Source organism: Sycon ciliatum, chromosome 1, assembly GCF_964019385.1.
Source record: "Sycon ciliatum chromosome 1, ocSycCili1.1, whole genome shotgun sequence".
NCBI classification, from domain to species: Eukaryota; Metazoa; Porifera; class Calcarea; order Leucosolenida; family Sycettidae; genus Sycon; species Sycon ciliatum.
In genome coordinates, this window is record NC_088643.1 from 84028055 (window position 1) to 84049253 (window position 21199).

The 21199-nt window shown below is 44.6% G+C and overlaps 2 long non-coding RNA genes across 2 annotated transcripts; both read left to right on the plus strand.

The window, feature by feature from the left end:
• The first annotated feature begins 455 nt into the window (after window positions 1-455).
• LOC135805975 (uncharacterized) lies at window positions 456-8037 on the plus strand. Its single transcript, XR_010551193.1, has 3 exons — window positions 456-766; window positions 4998-5178; window positions 7045-8037. It is a non-coding gene; the product is annotated as an uncharacterized LOC135805975 (long non-coding RNA).
• Window positions 8038-9630: 1593 nt separating this feature from the next.
• Window positions 9631-20596, plus strand: LOC135805977 (uncharacterized). The gene is made up of 3 exons (XR_010551195.1): window positions 9631-10111; window positions 18177-18360; window positions 19852-20596. It is a non-coding gene; the product is annotated as an uncharacterized LOC135805977 (long non-coding RNA).
• Window positions 20597-21199: the final 603 nt, after the last annotated feature.

Genomic DNA, 21199 nt, shown 5'->3' on the forward strand with positions numbered 1-21199 from the left:
TAGTACAAGCAAAATTGACCACCGTTGTGTGTGAACAGAGCTAGTCCGACTCATCCGACACAGTCGGTCGATTTCTTGTCGGAGTCGGTGTGGGAGCATCTGCCGGAAAATCGGCCAAGTGTGAACCATGCATAAAATACCTTCCGACGCCCCGGCCCTGCATGTCTTGTTATTGAAAACACACAAAAAAGGGTACACACAAAAAAGGGTACACACTGACGGTCGGAGTCAGCGTGAACGGTAAAGTGCTAACCATGTCTACTCTTGGCAGGGAGTCTTGCAGCGAGAAAGAAGTGGCGCGCCGAATCACCAACTCACTCAAAGTCACTTGGTCACTAGCAACAGTACTCAGAAGGGTAGATCGACTGTATGATGCACTGCAGAATTCGAGTCGTTTCTGTCTACTTTCGCTGTGTTGCAACATTGGCTGTTGTTTGTTCATACTGAAGTAATAATTATGAATGTTTGTCGCAGCGTCGAAGTCCTCGTCCACTGGTAACATCTTGCCCAGTTTTCCCACCAAGAAAACATTTGGTGGCCATCGGTACGCCGCTTTGTAGCTATCCGCCTAGCCTTGTTTTCCGTCGAGACTGCCGACTGGCCTCTCGTCATTGCCACTCAGCCGTCCATTGACTTTGGTTCCTTTCGAGACAGGTCACGGAACGCCGGGGAAAGCAGGAAAAAAAAACTTTCACAGAGATGAATGCCGTCGTAGCCACAGTGACTACTGTTGCGATTGTGTTCACAATGTTGCCAATTGTAAACGGTAAGTTAGTTTCACATTGCAACACCCAATCAATGCGTCACTTGAAAGAACTCTTGGACGTAATTATTTTTTATGCTGAGTAGGCTGCCTAAGCGGATTATGCTCAGAAAATGACCAGATTATGCTCTAGCGCAGTAGCGGATATATCCGGATGCTCGCAGGATGCTCGAGAAAACAGCCAATTGTGCTTTTATTTGCTTCAGCAAAAAGACCAAAAGAACAGATGATCGTAATGAAAAAGGACTCAGACTATTGTCATGATGTGACCTGGGAGCTTTGTGGAAATACAAGACAATAATTATTATGCAAGAGGAATACCAAACTTCACAAGCAAACGCTGATTTTTTGGGAAATGTCCTATAGTGGCTACTAAAATAATATTCCAAATCGACGAGAAGCGCTATGTATGGTCCCCCAGAGTACATGAAAACCAGAGTGTGCAGCTCGGATGGGTTGCTGTCACGGCGGAATTCCGTGATTACATCATTTTAGTGATGTAGTGCGTACAAGCAGGATTCAAGCAGGTCTCTTTCTGCACAACTGCAGCTCAGTTGTAGATCTACGCACTACGCCATTTCCCGCCTCAGATCTGCGCCAAATATGATGTAATCACGGAAGTCCGCCGTGACAGACACCAAGAGCAGAAAAGGCCCCAAGCTGCACACTCTTGGTTTTCATGTACTCTTGATGGTCCCTCAATAGCAGGTGTGTATATAACAACCTCATTGGGCATCTACCCTTGTTTTTCAGATGCCACTTTATGCTCCTCCTCAAAAAGGACCTGATTATGCCAGAAATTATGCCGGTATAATCAGGCTAACTGCTAGCTGCCTGGGGCAATAATTATTTTCTTCCTTTTAAAAATGAGACCCTAATGTACATGTATATCACAGCCAGATGTTGAGGCAATAAGTAAGATGTAAAGAGAAAAGGACCTGTAAGTTACTAGTTATGACGAACAGTCCACCAAGGTAACGAGATATTATACAGTCAGATAGTGCGACAAGAAGGCACAAAACTGGCAAGGTTATCAGTGAGACATTCGACGACCTGACACCTAGCTCCAACACATCATCAAAGCGCAAACCAACAACCTTCCAACTTGCTCAGGTGCGGAAAGTTCCAATGAGGGGAAGGGATGTGCCACGAAGATGTGCACGAGCTTTGTCCCTCGGCAACAAAGAATGTCGAAGGTTACGGGATGATGATGATGAGACTAGTAAGACCATTGGACTAACCGGTCTAACTGCAGCAACTCGAAACGCAAGGCAGCAAACCACCCAACTTGGGAGGCTCAAAAGCATGTAACAACACATAAAGGGGGGAAGCCAAGCGAAGACGAACTGTCACAAACCGAAAGCCAATATCCGGCTAAACTCCCTTTCTCTGTTACCTTGCGTTTTTGAGTTGTAGTTAGACCGGTTTGTCCAATGGTCTTACTAGTCTCGTCATCATCATCCCGTAACCTTCGATATTCTTCGTTGCCGAGGGACAAAGCTCGTGCACATCTCCGTGACGCATCCCTTCCCCTCATTGGAATTTTCCGCACCTCAGCCTTCCAAGTTGGAAGGTTGTTGTTTTGCGCTTTGTAGATGTGTTGGAGCTAGATGTGACAGGTCGTCGAGTGTCTCAATATCCTTGTCAGTTTTGTGCCTTGTTGTCACACTATCTGACTGTACATTATTCCCGTAGCTATGCAGAAGACGTTACTTCAGTAACGTCTGGCGCTAGCCAGGGTCCACACAGCTTTAATTTGGTGTTTGTTTGTGTCACGCCTGGCACTATCCCGTATCTGTCCCGTACCGTACCGTACCATCAAACACAGCTGGCCACATACAGCTGGCCGCAATATTCAAATAGGGCTTTCAAACGCAAGATCATAACGTGAAGCAACTTGGAAGAATGAGTATGAATGCGAAGTGTATGGGGGAATGCATGTCGGGCGATAGTGCGGGTTCGAATCCCAGGTAATGCCTGAAAAAATAGGAGAATTGAAAAATTTATAACATCCCTATTCTTTTTTTTTGCCGTCATCAAGGCGGTAGACGGTGTCGTATTACCCTCGACCGTACCTGTTCCGTACCTGTCCCGTACCGTACCGTACAATCAAAGACGGCGGGCCACAATGCATATTCAAATAGGGCTTTCAAATACAAGATCATAACGTGAAGCAACTTGGAAGAATTAGTATGTATGCGAAGTGTATCGGTGGATGCACGCAGGGCGATAGTGCGGGTTCGAATCCCAGGTTATATCTAAAAACAAAAAGTATAATTTTATTTATAGGTTAGTGCATGGCAGGGAGGGCCTTATGGCTTGTTAGTGCCCGACAGGTTAGCCTGAGGGCCGTAGGCCCGAGGGCTACCCTGAAGGGCACAAACAAGCCATAAGACCCTCCCTGCCATGCACTAACTATTTTAGAACGAGGTTACATGCATTATCTCACTTCCATTATGCTTGTGTACCACTATATTGGGTAGTTTTGTGGTTTGTGTGCAGAGAGACTTGGTGTGGTATGAAAGAATATTTTATTCTGGTAAGTTATGGTAACTCAGCACCACTTAGGACTACTAAAAGTAGAATGGAAGCAAATGAAATGCTGGGCTCTTATTGCGAGCTTCATTCTTATTCATACATGTAGCTTGTGGAGTTATTTAGGGGCTCTGAGAGCCCCTTGTCGATAACTCTAATGACTTTGATCTTCGATTTTTATAGGTTTCCGCAAGCTGTTGACAAAGAAAATTCGTACAGATGAAAGAGTACGGGAGGCAAAACCGTACACACTTCTGAATTGCGTAGCGTTTAGTAGTACACCGTACACGTTATGCAGAGTTCATTATCTGCACCGTACTATTATGCATACAGGGAGTTGTACGCACCAGTTTAGAGTATATTCAGCGGGCTTTAAACTAATCCAAGGCCCTCGACGCGTCATCAAGAGTAGTAAAATAACGATTGAGCGGGCTTTAAACTCTGATAAGGCCCTTGGCGGGAATGTCGCTGATTGGTCGTTTCCTGGACAACGAGACAGACCTCGTTCTAAAAGAATTTAAAACATCCCTATGCTTTTTTTGTCATGCATGCAGTATGCAGTTTGGGGATAAAATATCCAGTAAAACATGTTCGTTTTTTAGCCCATGGGCCAATATTCGAATTTTGAAGGTTCACGAAAAAGTACAAGTCCGTGCTCATGGTCAGTCTACCATAATTATAATACTCTACTGGTAAACTGCACTGACCTGCTGTACCATGGTAGGAAGAGTCCGTTTTGTGAAAAATTCTACATGAGTTGCATTTGTGTCTGTTTATTAGCCCATGGGCTTATAAACGGAGGTAGGCTTATATCCGGATATAGGCCCATGGGCTTATATGCGCGGAATTACGGTAGGTCCTTTTCTCTTCATGTATATCACAGCGATATTAATTCTGCGAGACCCCGTTGATTTAGGCTTCGGCCTTTGAGTAATCCCACAAATGATAATAATATTTACCAGTTGATCCCTTTGTCGCTGTTACTGTTGCTGTTGGTACTGCTGCTGCTGCTGCTGCTGCTGTTGCGGTTGCTGTTGGTACTGCTGCTGTTGCGGTTGCTGTTGGTGTTGTTGTTGTTGGTGGCGGTGGTGGTGTTTTTGTTGCTGCTGCTGCTGCTGCTGCTGTTGGTGTTGCTGTTGCTGCTGCTCCTGATGCTGCTCCTGCTGCTACTGCTGCTTCTGCTCCTCCCGGTGCTGTTGTTATTAGTACAGAGAGTGCTCTGACACGAAATAAGGAAGAGTGTAATGGCGTTTGAACCGCCCCTAGTGTTGTTTCTGCTCGTGCTGCTGCTGTTGCTGCTGTTGCTCTTGCTGCTGTTGCTGCTGCTGCTGCTGCTGTTGCTGCTGCTGCTGTTGCTATTGTTGCTGTTGCTGTTGCTGTTTCTGTTGCTGTTGCTGTTGTTGTTGCTGTTGCTGTTGCTGTTGTTGTTGTTGTTGTTGTTGTTGTTGTTGTTGTTGTTGTTGTTGTTGTTGTTGTTGTTGTTGCTGCTTTTGTTGTTGCTGCTTTTGTTGTTGCTGCTTTTGTTGTTGCTGCTTTTGTTGTTGCTGCTTTTGTTGTTACTGCTTTTGTTGTTGCTGCTTTTGTTGTTGCTGCTTTTGTTGTTGCTGCTTTTGTTGTTGCTGCTTTTGTTGTTGCTGCTTTTGTTGTTGCTGCTTTTGTTGTTGCTGCTTTTGTTGTTGCTGCTTTTGTTGTTTCACAGTAATGACTAAGGCACCCGGGCCATCAAGTCATAACACGCACAATAAGTTACCTGAGCCATCATCTGACAATACAAGTCGAAATAAATTTGGTGAATTTGGACTGCAAACTCATGCCTTCTATGCAAGCCTGTTACAAACTCTGGTCAGGCTCGGAGTATTCGCCTGTTTCTGTTTTCTAAGGTCAGGAACCTTACATTGTTGACATACTTCTGTGCTCCCTGATCTCATTCTGACATGTGTTCACTGGGCTCATTTTGGAATGTGTTCACTGGGCTCATTCTGGAATGTGTTCACTGGGCTCATTCTGGAATGTGTTCACTGGGCTCATTCTGGAATGTGTTCACTGGGCTCATTTTGGAATGTGTTCACTGGGCTCATTCCGGAATGTGTTTATCAGTCTTATTAGGCTTTCCCCAAATCGGTCGGCCGAAAATTCACCGAAAACGAGACGTATTGAAAATCGCTAAGCTTTTCGCCGATTTTGGAGGAGTCCTTTGAGAATCGCCGAAAATCTACCAAATGCTGTTGCAAAGTGCGTTGGAGAATGAATGATGTTGCTGCAGGCATGACCGCTCGAGCTCTCTACTTCAGACAGTTAGGTTTGGGCAGGTAATGCTAGTTATTTGCTGCGATAATGCTAAAGGCAAAGCTCATAATAATGATGAGGATATAATGCCACTTATAATGCTCACACTACTCCATAATGCCAGTTTGAAAGTTGGAAAAGTCGATTTAAGAAGGCCGTCTTGGATCAAGGCCAAAGCGTAGAAGAAGAAAACTTTTAAAACAGCAGTGAGCATGTTGTCTGAAACAATCCACTGAGAAGGTTGATTTGCAACGTCAAGTCTCCGGACGAAGCCGAACGGGTTCAGATGCACGGTTTTTGGAACTGGACCTAGCCAGCGTCATGCATGACACCGTTGTCGACCGGCAATTATGCTTGTAATGCCAATTTTGCATGCGAAATGGTGTTATAATGCCAGCATTATGCCACCTGGAAATAAGGGACTCTAATGCCAGCCATAATGCTAGCATTACCCGCCCATGCCTACAGACAGTTCAGACAGTTCAGTACGTGTAATACTAGTGTGTTGAGGTCGTGTGAATCCTGTCCTTTGACCTACTCTCAGTCTCAAACAAACAGTCATTAGCCACTAGGAAGATCGTTCCTAGTAAAATCCCCAAATCGGCCACCCGAAAAATTCGCCGAAACGAGACTTATCGAAAAATCGCTAAGCTTTCCTCCGATGTTGGAGGGTTCCCTTGAGAATCGCCGAAAAATCTCCCAAATCGTCCAATGTCTCACCAATTTTGAAGCCGATATGCCAACAATTCTTTTCGCTGATTTTCCAATAATTATAATTCCAATTTTGCAGCCGATTTTCAAACAATCAGCTGATTTTGTAGCCGAATCTGATGTATTTTTGAGCTGAGCAAAAACCGAATAGGCGAAAAACGGGCCGATTTGGGGAAAGCCTAAGTCTTATCCTGGAATGTGTTCAGCGGTCTTATTCTGGAATGTGTTCAGCAGTCTTATTGGAATGTGTTGAGCAGTCTTATTCTGGAATGTGTTGAGCAGTCTTATTCTGGAATGTGTTCAGCCGGCTCATGCTGGCATGACAGTACACAGTGACACCAGGTTTTGTATGTACATGTACTTGGGAGAGTGTACAACTTTTGACAAAACATTCAGCAAAATAATGTGTGTGTGTGTGTGTTTGTATGTGTGTGTGTTTGTATGTGTGTATGTGTTTATGTGTGTGTGTGTGTGTTTGTATGTGTGTATGTGTTTATGTGTGTGTGTGTGTGTGTGTGTGTGTGTGTGTGTGTGTGTGTGTGTGTGTGTGTGTGTGTGTGCGTGTGCGTGTGTGTGCATTTTGTGTGTGTGTGTGTGTGTGTGTGTGTGTGTGTGTGTGTGTGTGTGTGTGCATGCTAAAGTTTCAAACAATTGCAATGTTGATACATCCAGGCAAGCACATGCATGTTGTATGGAAGACTTGTTGCATGATACGTTTGACTAGTCCCGTATGGTTATCTCCTCTGCAGGCACCGCGCAGGTAGAAGGATGCAAACCTAAGCCCACTACTGGTGCTAGCTACAATGTTGTACAGTCCGCTTGTTGGCTTTTGGTCAGTCTCATTTTTGTTATTCTGATCATGATGTACATACAAGTACTAGATCATGCGACAGCTGGTTGCTTGTACCATCATGCATGGATCAAACGCAACAGTCTGGTGGCATTGCTGTTGACCTTGCGCATACTCGTGAATTGCTAAAATGTGCTTGAAGTAGCTATTTAGCTTGAGAAGAAATCCATCCCCACTACCGCTCTGTACACTGAGCAGCTGAATGCAGTCGGCTCTGAACCACTCCCTCAGCATTGACGGGGTTGTCTTTAGAGAGACACCCAACATCAGACTAAGAGCTTGATCAAAGACACGAGCGCGGTTACTTTTCAAAGTCTGTGTTGGCTATTTACGCGCTAACAACAGAAATAGACCCCCCTCATTGTATTTTGATCCCAACACACTACAGTATTTACTTGTAGAGTTGCCTGAATTATCTCTTTAGAAAATTATGCTGGTCCCACCATACACACACTTCGTATGTAACTGCTGTATGCGTGACTATATCGGCGGGTTTCCAGCCTTACGGTCGTGTATTATTAGACCCCTGGAAATCCTGTGACCATTATGCTCTTTCCTACAACATGAAACCATCTTCAAATACATCGGAACCATGAACACATAGTGGCGCTACATGTTAGCAGCTCCTGTTCGTGTGCACACATCCTTGCAAAACACGCAGTTTGAAGTATTCATTACACCTGTGACACGACATTCTCCTCTCCTTTGTTTGCTTTTCTCGTATAGTCATGCACTGATGCTTTTTGTCTTGATGCCTGAAGCGGGTAACACACTACCCCTACCCACTGGCCCTGTGTTAGCGTTAGTCTTATCTGTCTCTGTACTTGCCATTTTCGCATCTTGTGACTTGTGACTCTTGTCTCATTGGTTTATGAAGATTAATGCCTCCACACATCACCTGTCCACTTATTGTCAGATTTTTTCTTCAAGTTTTGCATGCACTAGGCCAGGGTAGCTACTCAGACGATGATTTCATGTGGGAGCGAACATCTTTCCTATGAACTCTTATATGAAATAGAAAGGTGAAGTAAAGGGGGAGTAAAGGTGAAGTAAAGGTGAAGTAAAGGGGGAGTAAAGGGGGAGTAAAGGTGAAGTAAAGGGGGAGTAAAGGGGGAGTAAAGGTGAAGTAAAGGGGGAGTAAAGGGGGAGTAAAGGTGAAGTAAAGGGGGAGTAAAGGGGGAGTAAAGGTGAAGTAAAGGTGAAGTAAGGGGGGAGTAAAGGGGGAGTAAAGGGGGAGTAAAGGGGGAGTAAAGGTGAAGTAAGGGGGGAGTAAAGGGGGAGTAAAGGGGGAGTAAAGGGGGAGTAAAGCGGGAGTAAAGGGGGAGTAAAGGTGAAGTAAAGGGGGAGTAAAGGTGAAGTAAAGGGGGAGTAAAGGTGAAGTAAAGGGGGAGTAAAGGTGAAGTAAAGGGTAAAATTGCATTGAATACTGCATGTAGTATGGTAGTACTGTAATCCCATTCATCTTGGGCACACTGTAATCCCATTCATCTTGGCCACACTGTAATCCCATTCATCTTGGGCACACTGTAATCCCATTCATCTTGGGCACACTGTAATCCCATTCATCTTGGGCACACTGTAATCCCATTCATCTTGGGCACACTGTAATCCCATTCATCTTGGGCACACTGTAATCCCATTCATCTTGGGCACACTGTAATCCCATTCATCTTGGGCACACTGTAAGAAGACCTTAGGGTCTGTTGGGAATGCCAATAATAGAATACAAATACAAAAATCCCGCTGATAAGCCCATGCCATGTGCCCACCCGCGTGTAAGTCCATACTCGCGCATACGCCCAGGCCAAGTAAATATACTTAGTTCGAACAGCGCGAAGCCTCGGTGTAAAAGCCCATGGGCCTAGGTCGTAGAGGAGGGTGTTTCAAATAGGAACGGTTTGACAGCAAAATTGTGTAGACCCAAAACGATCATCAGCGTGGATGGTTCACTCGAAATATGTTTGTGGAAGGAAGCTGGCATGTTGAGGTTTGCTCTGAGGCCAGAGTCGATCGAACTGAGCGACTCCTTTGTGTTTGCCCGTTTAATACCTGATTTTTGGTTTCAAATTTTGGTGTCACAGGGGTACAAAATACATGTAGTACCCGAAAACCCGAAGTCGCAGATGACAGTCATTGGTTGGCTTATTTTAATTCGCACACTAAATGGGAACTAGGCCCAATGATTATTATAAAGGCGAATGGATAAACCGCATTTAGATTGTAGACTACACTACAGACAGCGTGCGTGTACAAAAATACTCCGCATCGCATGTATGTCTACCCAGCTCAGTCGGCCAGTGCAGTGTGTAAGACTACTATTACTAAGAGAAGCGAAGGGGTGTGCCTTTGTGGTGTTACCATGGAAACATTACCCCGATCGGGCACCCGTGCTACCCGTGGAAACTACCGAAGTCGGCGAAGATAATGCTACCCGACTCAGCACTAATCCTAGCCTTCCTTCGTCTATCCACACTCTTTCGGCGAGAAATTGGCTCGCCGAATCATCAACTCGAGATCATGCTCTGCAGAATTCGAATCATTTCAGTCTACTTTCGCCGTGTTGCAACGTTGGCTGTTGCTTGTGATATTATGAATGTTCTGATTGTCGCAGTGTCGAAGTCCTCGCTAAACTGGTTACGTCTTGCCCAGTCGCTTTCCCCACCAAGAAAAGATCTCGTTGCCATTCAACATTGTATCCTGCTCGCTGTACAGTAGCTGGGCTCCGTCAATCACTGTTGCATGCTAGCCATCGGAACGCCGCTTCGTACCTATCCGCCTAGCCCTGTGTTCCGTCGAGACTGCCGACTGGCCTCTCGTCATTGCCACTCAGCCGTCCACTGACTTTGGTTCCTTTCGAGACAGGTCACGGAACGCCGGAATAAAAACTTTCGCAGAGATGGATATACCGGATACCGTCGCGGCCATAATGGCTGTTGTCGCGATTGTGTTCGCAACTGTTATAAACGGTAAGTTTGAAAAGTTTCACATTGCAACACCCAATGCGTCACCTGAAAGAACTCCTGAACTCTTAGTTACCGTACTCGCGCGATTAGGGCCCTCTCTTGAATAGTAGGCCTTGACGGACTATGCTAAATAGTAATAATTATTTTCGTGAAATTATGCTATTCGCATTGCTGAAAAATTGCAGAATTATGCTATTTTTATTAGGGCTGAAACGATCATCCATTTAGCCCAATCGATGGGCACCGGCGGATTATGCCGGCATAATTACTGGCATAATTTGGTGGTTGAAAATTTGGAGCATAATTTAGCATCCTTTCGGAGGTAGGAGCACAAGGACATGATTGTACCACCGTTCTAGTATGTAAAATGTAGGCTACAGAATTGTGTACAATGCACCTGATCAGTGCTGATGGTCTGCATGGTAAAGGGTTTGGAGGTCATGCAGATAGTGTTTTCAATGAAAAGCAGGGTAGAAATCATGGCAAAACATTATTGTATGCTCAAATTCGTCTTCTTCAAAGTAGTTCTTTCTCACACTGATACAGTACATGTAGCAGAAGATGCCGGGGAATCAGCCTTTACCAGGTACTTTAGTATCCCGGGGCAGACGAGATAGTGACGGGTAGTCCGCAAACTCCACGTACATGTACATGTACATTATGCAAAGCAGCATGTTATGAATTCATGACTAGATTTTAGCAGCCATGACTGTGCAGGGTATGGATATCGCTCTAGTAATTTAAAAAAATCTATGTCTAGTTGAGGTTCGGTCATGATGGAAGGAGAGGTGGAGCTACGGGAGAGATGAGCTGATTATTTGCAGGGTGAGGGTGACATCGGTTGTCAGAGTATGACGATTACGAAGATAGTTGAACACGATAATTTTCGAAGGTAACTCAAACGAATTTGGCAATGAAAAATTCTTTTTACAAAAGAAGTCAACTCATGAATACTTCAAAGTAGAAGACGTAATGTTTTCTCTTTTCCATGTTGATCTCTAGCATGCATGGATACCTTGGTATGGGGATACTCATGTAACATTTTTGTTGTACTTATGGCCACTTGCAAGTACCAAGAAAGCACAATTTTCCGAACTTTGAGGCTCCATAGGTACAACAAAGTGAATATGTATCACCGGGTGCCAAAGCATAGTATGAGGATTTTGCGAGCATAATGCGAGAATCCATGAAAGCATAATTCCATGATTTCGCTGGCATAATCCGCCGGAGCCTACCAATCGATTACTCTTTATCATAACGATCGATTATTCGATTATAGTCTTGAAGAGGCCGCACCTGGAATATGTACATGCTAGGGTTCCCAGTAAAAAGGCAACGCCTGTTGGGACTCCCCTAGTAAAATAACAAAATCTATTACTACTACTACTACTATGTGGAATGGCCAAAAGTGGAAATATGTACAAAATTTTGCACAAAAAAATGAAAAAATGCTATGTGGCATGATTGCCCACTAATGGGCAGCGTTACAGACAACAGATACTAGGTGTCATTATGTGGAGGCTACTAGTATAGCTGTCATGAGTGTGTACTATATATTCTGCGCTGCATGCACTGCGCGTATAAGAAATTAAAAAATTTAAAAGATGCAAAATAATCGTAATCGGTAATCTAAACGATTGCTCGATCGTTAGAGTTATCAAAAGAGTAATCGATTATTCGGTATAATCGTTTCAGCCCAAATTTTTATGCTAAAATTTATCAAATTATGCCGCATTATGCTCACATATGCTGCTAATGTATTTGATGGTTTTGTGCAAAATAACAGGGCAATTTTTTGTAGAGGGCGTTGTACTGTAGTAGCAAAAATTCAACGGGGTCAACGCACCGTCCGACCTAGCTACGACCATCACTGATTGTAGTGGAATGGACATGTTATCACGGGAGTAGTAAACCTACGACTTCCTGGTGCATCTACTTGTACGATGTACTTGTACGACATGTACAACTGTATGGAATTTGATGCGAACAGGCGGATTATTCCAATTTATGCGATTCGTATGCTATTTGCCTCGAATTATGCGATTATTCGATTTTGGTAGGAATTATGCGAAAAACTATGCTAGCATAATCCGTCAAGGCCTATTGAATAGTGCTATGTCTCGAATGGTTGTTTTTGAATTCTTTTTTCTCATGATGGCACCATCGCCAATAAGAGATAGGTTGTTGTTGTTGTTGTTGTTGTTGTTGTTGTTGTTGTTGTTGTTGTTGTTGTTGTTGTTGTTGTTGTTGTTGTTGTTGTTGTTGTCGTCGTCGTCGTCGTCGTCGTCGTCGTCGTTGTCGGATACTTTATTTATAGTGGAAATCAAAACAGGCATGATGCCTAACAATGGACTGACTGGGAATAAAAATTTAAAGAATACTGTGCAAAAGTAGAGATAGGAAAAAGAAAGAAAAGAAAACGGAAGGTTGATTGTAACGAACAGATATCAATCCAGTGAGCGATGGAAAACCTACGTAGCTGATAATATACACTGCAAGGCTTGAGATTTGAAATCCAATATAATACAGTGTATATAATGTGAACATTTTACTGTTATTCTGGTAATGTTCTTGTCCATGGCACTGCACTGATGGTTTCAGGATCAAAATCGCAGTTCTTGTTGCCGTTTGTGTGGAGTCGTGCTAGTTTACAGTAAACTTTAGGCTCTGTTTTAGGCTCTGCTTTGCTTTGTTTTTATGCTGGATGACGCAAATGTACCAGCATTGAACAAATGGGCCGGTGCATACCATGTCTAAGGGCAAATCTTTTGGAAATTTTGAAAATCAATCACAGGGGTCTAAGGAACACCTCTGTGGAAGATAAAGTTGGATATCACATTTGAAAGTACATATGTACACAGAGACCATGATTTCTATGGCATTGTCCAACACGGAATATCCCTTGTATAATGCATTATCTACAGTGTTGCTGAAAGCAGCTATAGTTTTGCGAAACAGCCTTTAGTCTTGCCCAAGACATTCAGTGAAGGGCCTCAGGCTACCTTGTTCTCCGGATGACAAAACCCTAGAACATTGTCCTGTAAGTACTTGCAGCGTTGAGCTGACAAGCCTGCTTCTGGAAGCACACCAGGAAGAGAGCTGCTCGAGAGGCCTGTGGCATCACTGGAATTACGCAGCATCTGGATGGTGTCACATTCTTCAGCAGCCGACGTTTTTGTCACCTTGTCACCTTCAAGCTTAACCCAGGAGTCTTCCACTTGGGGACGCTTAGCTGGGGGTTCGTCAGACTCACTGCCAGACAGTGAGCGAGTACAGCTGCTAGTTACCGACCCTTCCGACTCGCCAAAGAAATAATTCAAATTGTCGTCTTCCTCCTCGATAACTTTGCTGATCTCTTCGGAGGCGCCGATTATCACGCGAGCGGCACCGGTACAGCTTGACCGACGCGACGTGCTGCTCGGCTTCTGCCGCGAGTGTGACTACTCACAGGCCCTTCCTCAAGTGTTTCTTCCAACTCCTGCTGTGCTGCCACGTCCATGATGATTGATGAAAGCCGATCACTTGTCGCTTCTCTTGAGATCGAGCTGGAATATGTCGACAAGAATGTCAAGATCCGTGATTTTTGTTTGAAGTTTTATTTTACATCGCAAACCAAACGGGCATTGATGCCCAATATTATGATGGCGATAGAATAAAAAGTGTAGCTCGATAAAGCTTCACTTGCGAAAATGAGAAAACAGTCAAAAGGAAGTATTTGTACCGGTAATTACAAGTCAAGTTCGAACGAAGTAACAATCAGGGAGAAATAGGAAGATGAGGACCTATGCCAGAGGGAGGTGCTATTCGGCCATATTAACCGTAGAAAAACACTTTCAGCAATCTTTTAAACGGGGTTGGACGACGAGCGGACGTGAGTTCCTGTGGCAGGGTGTTCCAAAGCTTCACGGCGGAAACCAATGGTCGGCTGTCGCCAGATGTTCGCCGAGTTAGCGGAACAACGTATTTGCAATTGTCATTGCCACGGGTGTTACTGGGAGGTTGGAGGGCTACTCTATCTTTCAGAAGAGGGCTGATGCTGCTGGTGTGGACACGGTGCATAAGGAAACGGAGTTTGCATTTGGCACGTTCAATTACAGGGGTCAGGGAAAGGCGAGTGTATATAGGAGTGGTATGGGACGGGAAGGGCAGATTGGCTACGCAGCGAACACATCGCTTGTCGAGGACAGTGAGCTGGTGCCGCTGCTGAGTGATCAAGCTAAAAAAATGTTTACTCTTCTTTCCGACCGATTTTCTCAAAATTCTGAAAGAAATCGATTTCCCCCGAAGACGCATGCACTGATCCAAATAGCCCTCTCTTGAATATTGCCCCATTTTCGATGGACATTGAAAACATAGTGACCATGGTGACCCAGAGGAAACTAATCCCGCCAGTACGGTATATATAATACAAAGTACCGTAAATTTTCATTTTTCATTCACAAGTAGTATAGAGAGTTGAACTTGCAGGTTTTTTCGTATTCGAACGTGAAATGTCACGTCCACAATGATGCTCCTCTTCTTGTTTGAACATGCGTTTTCAATGTGAACGCGGACCCACTCATGCTGAAGAAAAGCATGAATTTATTGAAGTAATCCGCCTGTTTTGTTGTCAAATCGTTGGGAATCTAGATAACTTCATTCATCAGGGCCGGAGGCAGGTTCCGCGGAGCGGTGCGGCCGAAGGGCCATTTTTAAAGGGGGTCTGAGGGTCCTCCCCCAGGATTTTTTTGGAATTTAGACGGCAAATCCTGCACTCTGGGCAACTCCCTGTACAAAATCATACATCGAAACTTTTTCTCCCCGGTTTTGGACGTTCCACGTCGACCGACTTTTTGGGAAGTTGGTACGGCGGCTACGGCCATGGCCGTACCGGTGGTGCCGGCCCTGCTCATAGTTGATAGCTTTGCTTTTTTGTTTTGAAAACGGATCGCCTTCTTCGTCTGTTGCTCACAGCCAGTTTTCAGCTGCTTTAATTTGAAGAAGGAGGGAATGTTGTTGGCGCAGTTTGAGACTGGAATTACATCTATTATATATAGAGGTTAAAATGCACGTTATTTCCGACGTGATGCGCAATTCCCCGTCAAATTTGGCGTAGAACTCCAAATTTCGAAGTGAGCTTCAGATCAGTCGCGTTGTTTTTCAACGCGCGAGCCAAATAACGTGAGCTGAACTTTCGCGTCACGTCAGAAATAACGTGCATCTTAACTTCTATTACTTGTTCACCGCCCTACGAATCTCACTGCCACAGTGACGCAGTCGAGTCGGTAGTGCTTCAAATTCTTCTAAAATTGCTACGCCAGCGACCAGGGGATCGTCGTCCAAACCATAAAGCAAAACAGGAGCAGCAAAGACAGCCCCTGGCCCTATTTCATCATCCATCTGATCCTGTCCACAGCGAGATGAAAACGAAGGCGAGCATCTCAATGGTTGAGTGAGCAAAAGATTCCTACCCTCAGCACTCTTTAAACTTCACGGAAACTCAGCACAGTGTAGGAACTCAGCACAGTGTACGTGCAGCGTAATACTTTGATACCACAGACGTGGTCATATTCAACGCATGTATGGATTTTGCTTTTGAACGCGCAACGTAAACTCTCACTTAGTATTAGCCTTACACCTTCCGACTATCGTAAGATACCAGTAGTTGGAAAGCAGGTTGTGTTCCTCAAACACTGAATTGTATAGCCGGCTGTAACGCGGATGTGCGAACTTTACTTCTTCTTTTTTTAGTTGGAAAGTACTTACATGTACCTTTGTGCAAAACCATGGTAATGATGTTACCATGGCAATGATGGTGGTCATTTGCGTGTCTGTGCAAAGCAGACTCAGTCCAACGTGATCGGTTCACTTCGCAGTGGCGTACCACCACCACCACCACCACTGCCAGTCACCGAATATGCTTATCTGAGTTCTGTGGTGTGCTGAACATTTGGTTAATGCTCCAAAACTTGACTACCTCATAATGCCGATTATAAATTTATAATGCGTCTGCAGGGGCTATATTAATACTCTTGGTTTGTGAGAAAGGAAGTAAGGCCGCACATAATTCAACATTGTCCAACGTCCAGGAATTAAGGGATGCAGATGGCCAGTGTGCCCGTGGAGCTGCCGCCATACTTCCCCACAAGCTCCACCATCTCTCAGTACTATTAGACATGATCGCTTCTCCAGTGACTGCTCTCCTTCGCAACTTGCAGGGATGTGGCTGAAGAGTGGGCGTATCAAATCCTTTCCAGACATTTCCCTTGAAATGAGATGTGAAAACTATGTTGGTCATCATTGGGCAGGTTCCTGAAAGCCGATCTCGGATCGAGTTCCCTCCCGTCCACCGTAACTGGGTCCGTAAGCCACGCGGGACACGTAGCCAGACTATTGTGCCACTTGACTTCCTTTGCTTGTGCTGTCTTCTTTAGGACTTGACTGCAGGCTTGGCAGTACAGCTGTCCACAACTAACTGTGCGTGTTTCTCAAGGAAACTCTGAAATGCGCTGCTTAACGATTATATCGACTTAATACTGAGGCGTTCGTTCAGAAAGTGGTGGACATCACGCAACTGCATTGTAAATAAAAGGGGGTTTGTCAACTGACAACCGCTCTATTTAGTTGCTATTCACTCTTTAGATGAAAATTCTTTTATTAATGATGTCGAAAAATTGACGTTTCGGGCGAGTCACCCATCGTCAGAACTTAGTACTGAGGTCATGAGTAATTCTAGTGCTTTTCGAGCCTGCTCGGCTGGACTCTTAAAAGACAATTGTTAGAAACGAGCTCTTTCTGCTTAGCTGCTCGAGCACCAAAGCCTGCGGCACAAACCTGGAATTTCCCAATACAGGTGGAATCCTGATAATTCGAATATGGCTTAGTTCGAACATACCGCTTAGAAGTTTTTCCAGGACCGATTTCTGTCAATACGATTCCCACATAAATTTTTCTGATAATTCGAACCTCGAACCGGACATGTCATTAATTCGAAGTTCCACGGATTCCACTTACTTGAAAATGTGTGGGATTTGTGCTGATAATTCGAAGTTAGCAAAGTGTAATTCGAAGTTCACTGTACACTGTACTGGTCAGTTCAGTTTGCATGAGCAGGCTGTGCTGGTCAGTTCAGTATCCGTGAAATCTGTGTCTAAGGTCAATAGCGCAACTCTGTGTGACCATGAGAGCATTTTGACATACATATTGTGGTGTGGGTTCATGTTTGGATGATTAGAATATCCGGATAATTGGAATTTTTTTCCGGCATTTGGAGGTTCGAATTATCAGGATTCCACCTGTAATATACACTACTTCGAAGTTTTTAACTCATCATGCCCCTCAAGCCTCACATAATGTTCGTTCTGTTCCTTTCTAATGCTCAATATGTCTCGGATGCTCGGATAGTCTCATAAGGCCGACTAAAATGCCGACATTATCCGCTGGACTCTAATTGTGAGCGGGATGGGAGCAATAATATTTACATGAAAGTATGAGAGGGGCTCATGTAAGTGCAAAATTGCAGGTGGGTGTTGGGGTAATGGCTTTGTTGCTGCTGTGGCTGTGTCTGTTGTTGTTGTTGTTGTTGTTGTTGTTGTTGTTGTTGTCGTTGTTGTTGTTGTTGTTGTTGTTGTTGTTGTTGTTGTTGTTGTTGTTGTTGTTGTTGTTGTCATTACACACTAGCCAAAATTTGGGATTAACAGCTTGCCCTCATGATGCTTCAACCCTGAATATTTGAATCGGACAGAAAGTGGTGTTTGACCTCCGATATTTTTCGCGATATAGGCCCGAGCTACCTTGACTTGTTAAGAGAAGGTGAGATGGTATGGGCGGGGCTGAGGGTTATGGAGTTGGAAAGCAATTTACGTCCCGTTGAATTTTACAAGTATGGGAGAGGGTGAGCGCTGCAGGAGCAGATTGAGTTTATCAGCAGTGAGTAGATTTCTTGTTTGAAAGCAGCTCGGGAGGGAGCGTCACGAATGCTAGCAGGGAGGGCATTGTAGTGTTTTAGGGACTTGTACAGTGGGGAGTCTTTACAGCGGTCGGTGCTGGTTGGTGTTGTTGTTGTTGTTGTTGTTGTTTTGTTTCACAGTAATAATTCACCGAGCCGGGCAACCCAGTCAACAACTTAGCGAATACAATGGCACATATGATCCATCATATGACTACATGTATATAGATATATATTGTGGACTGGCACTGTTGTTCGCAACCGGTCTGGGCATTTCAGTGGCAACGTTACTCGAACTACTCTCAGCCTTGTTCCGTTTTCACAGGTCAGAAACCTTACATTGTTGACTTACTTACATGTATGCGTTCACTGGATTCATTCTGTAATGTGTTCACTAGGCTCATTCTGGACTGATGTTTTCGCTGGGCTCATTCTGGAATGTCCTCACCAGACTTATTCTGAAATTAGTTCAACAGGCATATTCTAGAATTCGTTCAGCAGGTTCATTCTAGAATATGTTCACCGGGCTCATTTGGAATGTGTTTGTTGTTGTATGACTGCGCGTGCTCTGGTTTCGTATGTGCATCTACTTCAAGTCCTTGGGAGAGTATACAACCTTGGACAAAACACCCAGCACACCAATAATGTATATATATATATGTGTGTGTGTGTGTGTGTGTGTGTGTGTGTGTGTGTGTGTGTGTGTGTGTGTGTCCCATATGGTGCAGTGGTATGTGCAGTCGATTTCCAATCGAGAGGTTGCGGGTTCAATTCCCGACGATTATGGTCGCATACGTCTTTCTTCTCTTTCTCGGACTCTTCCTGACTTTTCTTTCATTCTCCTGGGTGGTTACCAACAGCCAGTGTATGCCGGAGTATGTGGTGTGGTGTGTGTGTGTAGAAAAAAAAATGAAAAATGAAAAATAAGGATTCACTGGCCAGAAAAAGTCACCTCAAACAGCTGTGTGGTGGATACCAGGCTAAAAATAGTGGCGGTCAATTCATCAGCCTTGCAAGCTGTTGAATGGTGTAATCCCAGCACAAGTTGCTATGTCTAACATAGCTGTTCGCTATCATCGCTTCCGCGATGGGCATGTCTGAGGTCTGAGGTGTGTGTGTGTGTGTGTGTGTGTGTCCCATATGGTGCAGTGGTATGTGCAGCGATTTCCAACCAATAGGTTGCGGGTTCGATTTCCAACGATTATGGTCACACGCGCCTTTCTTCTCTTTCTTAGACTCTTCCTGACTTTTCTTTCATTCTCCTGGGTGGTTACCAACAGCCAGTGCATGCCGGAGTATGTGGTGTGATGTGTGTGTGTGAAAACAAAAATGAAAAAGACCAAAAAGTAGGGATTCACTGGCCAGAAATAGCCACTTCATAGCTGTGTGGTGTAGACCAGGCTGAATAGTGGCGGCCAATTCTTCAGCCTTGCAAGCTGTTGAATGGTGCAATCCCAGCACAAGCTGCTATGGCTTCTGCTGTAGCATCGCTATCATCGCCTCCGGCGATGGGCGTCCAATGGTCCAATGGTGTGTGTGTGTGTGTGTGTGTGTGTGTGTGTGTGTGTGCATGTGTGTGTGCAGGTGTGTAGGTGTGTGTGTGTGTGTGCATGTGTGTGTGTGTGTGTGTGCATGTGTGTAGGTGTGTGTGTGCGTGTATGTGCGTGTGTGTGTGTGTGTGCATGTGTGTATGTGCGAACATGACACACAACTGTAATAGTGATACATGCAGGGCACGGTGAAGCAGGTGAATAATGCCGCAAAGACTTGTTGCATGAACTTTTTGACCAGTCTCTATTGGTTTCCTTCTCTCCAGATACTACCAAGAATGGAGACGCAGGTAGAGGCATGTGAATCTAAGAGCATTACTAGTACTAGCTCAAGCATGGCACTGCTCTCTTGTTGATTTCTGGTCGGTCACATTGTTCAATCGGGTCACATGCGCACTACATCATGAAACAGGACGTGACGTTGCTTGCCTTATCATACACATATCAAATGGAACAGTCTCGTGGCATTGCTGTTGACCTTGCTCACTCATGCTAAAATGTACTTGAAGAAGTAGCTTTTCAAATACATGTAGCTTGAGAAGCAATCCATCCCCACTTCCGCATTGTACACTGAGCAGCTAAATGCAGTTGGTTCTGAACCACTCTCTCAGCATTGACAGAGTTGTCTTTCGATAGGCACCTAACATCGGACTAAGAGCTTGATCAAACACACGAACACGGTTACTTTCAAAGTCTGTGTTGGCTATTTACGCACTAACAACAGAAATAGATCCCCCTCATTGTCTAGATCCCCCTCATTGTATAGCCCCCCTCATTGTATTTTGAACCCAAAACACAGTACAGTATTTCCTCACAGAGTAGACCATATCTATTTAGAAATGTATGCTGGTCCCACCATACACATCTATTCATGCATGGCCATACCGGCGGACTTCCAGCTACCGATCATGTATTGTAAGACCCCTGCCTGTGGTTATCTCCAGAAATCCTTTGAAAATTATACGCTTTACTGCAACAGGTAACCATCTTCAAATAGTGAGCCATGAACACATAATTATTAATTATAGTAAAAGTGGTTTCTACACATACTATTTCGACGTAGCAGTTCTTGCTCGTGTGCACACATCCTTGCAAAACATGTTCAATACACGTGTGACACAGCATTCTCCCCTGTTTTGTCTCTTATATAATATTATATTATTATAGTCACTGATTATGTTTGCACCGATGCCTGAAGCAACTCGCTGCCCCCACTCCCATTGTTAGTCCTGTCTTTCTGTTCTTGTTGTTGTCGCATCTGGTCGGTAATGAGGCTTCTGCAGCTGTAATCATTCCTATTTATCCTCTTGTCTGTTCCGCAATGGGAGACCTGCTCTTCTTATGTTTCGGTCACACTAAGGAAAATCGAAGGCCTTTATGGCTTGTTCAAGCCTCAGAATTGCGCATGACGTAGTTTCCGTATCAGGGCCTGGGTTGAAGTCCTCAAAATGCCTGAATGGTGGTTACAGCGACCATAACCCTCTAAAATTTTCTTGATAAACACTGATATTGTGAGGAGACTCTCCCCCCTGCGAGTGTATTGACTGATATCGATAGGGTGATGGTCCATCATACCATGTCAGCTGCTAGGCCTTTCCCAAATCGGCCGGCCGA